This window comes from Geospiza fortis, unplaced genomic scaffold, assembly GCF_000277835.1.
Source record: "Geospiza fortis unplaced genomic scaffold, GeoFor_1.0 scaffold27, whole genome shotgun sequence".
NCBI lineage: Eukaryota > Metazoa > Chordata > Aves > Passeriformes > Thraupidae > Geospiza > Geospiza fortis.
Window position 1 is genome coordinate 5,845,647 of NW_005054329.1, and position 2,682 is coordinate 5,848,328.

Genomic DNA, 2,682 nt, shown 5'->3' on the forward strand with positions numbered 1-2,682 from the left:
GCCCCCAGCCCGGCCGCTGCCCACCCCAGCGGTCAGCAGCTGGGGGGGGACAGAAGGGTATTGTGCCGGAGGGGACAGCTTTGTTTTCCGTCACAGCTGCCCCGGGTTGGGACGGGACCGACCGTCAGCCCCACCGGGGTGAGAGGAGGGAGGGACGGAGGGGACGGGAGTGCAGCGGTCAGCGCATTGCAGGGGGGGACCTGGTCCTTGGGGTACCCTCTGTCGCTGTCCCTCTGAGCTGTGGCACTGGGGGGACACAGGGCAGCTCCCTGTTGTCCCTCAGGGTGTGCAGCCTCTCCGTGCCCGTTGACAGCCTGGTGCTGGTTTCCTGCCTCAGTTTCCCCTTGCTGTGGGAAGTGTTCCTCTGCCCACTGACAGGTGCCTGGGGTCCCTTTGACAGCCAGAGCCAGGGTGCTGCTGGCCCTGATGCCAGAAGATGTGGTCCAGACTGGGGAGAAAAGGGACCATTCTGAGACTGAGCCAGCTGTGCCACCCAGGAGGGTCAGGACTGGGCCACTGCAGGGCTTGAATGTGGCTCCAAGGGTGGCAGTGCCTTGCAGGTGGGGCCGAGCACGGATTCCTGCTCCCAGCAGGACATGAAGGATCCCCAGGAAGCCTTTACACTCCCAGGATTTCACAGCCCACCAGGATGACCCCAGTGGGTCTCCCAGTGGGTTTGGGGGATGCTGGCAGTGTGTCACTGCCCCGTTTACAGTGGCACAAATCTCCCTTTCCCCGCAGCCAGGCTGAGAATGCTGCTCCCACCAGCCCCCAGCTCCTCTGGCACAGCATCTCTTGGGTGGGCCAAAATCCCCCCGGGTGGCCAAAATCCCTCCCAGGATGGCCCAAATCCCTCCAAGATGGCGTGAATTCCCCTGCATTTTTCTGTGTGGGAAGATCTGTGGTTTTTGCTCGCTGCAGAAGCAGCCTGGGAGGAGGAAAGTGGAGCAGAGCCCATGGATGTGATGGGTTTAGCAGAGACCTGGAAGGAAAACCCAGCTGAGAGGGGAGCGCTGGCCTCCTGAGCTACCCAACAGCTGGGAGGTGGGGAAAACATCTGGAACAGCTGGAAAGGTGCAGGATGAGGGGCTTGCAGAGCAGAAGGTGTGGTGGATTCACAGGCACTCCCTTGGTTACAGAGTTTCCCCTGGACAGGCACTTGCTGGGAGGCTGAGAAGCAGGGGGGAGGGCTCTGTGCCTCAGTTTCCCCAGCAGGAAACAGAGCTGATGTTTTGAGGCTGGGTAAGTCAGGGGAGGTCTGGAGAAGGCATATCTGGAGGGGAGAGCATCATTTAGGCAATGTCACAGCGTGGGAATGGGGAGCCTTGGGAGTACCATGGACTTTGGGCAGCTAGCTGGATCCCCAGGATGTTTTTTTCTTGTGAAAAAAAATTAATAAAAAATGTTTTATTGACCAAGTGACTTGTAGCGGCCTTGGCCATGTACACACACGCACACAGAATTTCTGCATTTATAGACACATATATATAAATACATATCTTTATATATTTGCCTTTTGCAACCAAGGTTGAGCCTTTTAAAGCACAAAGATAGGACGTTTGAGGAAACTGGAGCTTTTCAAAGGCTTTGCTGAAAATCCTAGAAAATTTCAAGGAAGGGGTGGAGAGAGGTGGGAGGTAACCAAAATCCTCATCCCTGGGTCCAAGAGCAACTTTTTCCTGTAAAAAAAAAGAAAACATATTCCTGTAAACTTTGTGCAGGGCTGCTCCTGCCTGGAGCCTTGGGTTTGGAAGATGTTTTTCCAGGCAGGATCCTTGCAGGCCCAGTGCTGGCTCTGTAGTGCAGGTGTCACCATGAGTGCACAGAGCTCTGAGGGTGTCCTGAGCCCCCTGGCGACACCCTGGGCCCTGTGGGGACCTGCCAGCTGCCCTCCAGTCCTGCTCCTGGGGCACAGGAGCTGTCACAGCCCTGTGCTAGCAGCCTGGTGCAGATGGAGATGCTGAGCCCCAGCACGGAGCTGTCACCCTGAGGAGCACCCAGCAGTTGCCCTGACAGGAATCTCTGTGTCCTCCTTCTCCCCGAGCTCAACCAGGGTTGTTTTTCCATTGTACACCCCAAACTGCTCATAAGGTGCCTCTTGGTTATCAGTGGGCTCTGAGCGTTCATTGTGAGCAGCCAGGATGTGAGGGAAAGGCAGATTGCAAAGGCAGGGATAATTCTGACCCCAGCTGAGCTTGGGAGGACAGGCAGAGGATGCTCTGTCCCTCCACCAGTCCCAGCCTGTCTGTGTGCAGCACATTTCACTGGCTCGTGCCTCAGTTTCCCTGTGTCACAGTAGTGCCCCCCTTTCTCTGCCTGCTTTGGGGGTGATGGGGCTGTGGGAAGGGCAGTGTCCCCCTCTCTGTGCTCTGGAGCCCACGGCTGGGGAGTGTTGTGAGGGCTGTACAGGGCAGTGGGGCCACGGCTGTGCTTGGGTGGCTGAACTGTGTGGGTGCCAGGGGAAGGGCAGGTCCAGCTGTGACCCTGAGGGACAATGCAGGGATGGAGGGATGTGGGGATATCAGGATGAAGAAGGGAAGGGATGCAGGGATGAAAGAACGGAGGGGTGAAGGGCTGGAGGGGTGTGGGCATCAGGGATATAGGGATGATGGAATGCAGGGATGAAGAAAGGCAGGGGGAGAGGGGTGTGGGGAGGTGGGGATGGGATGCAGTTCGGGCAGA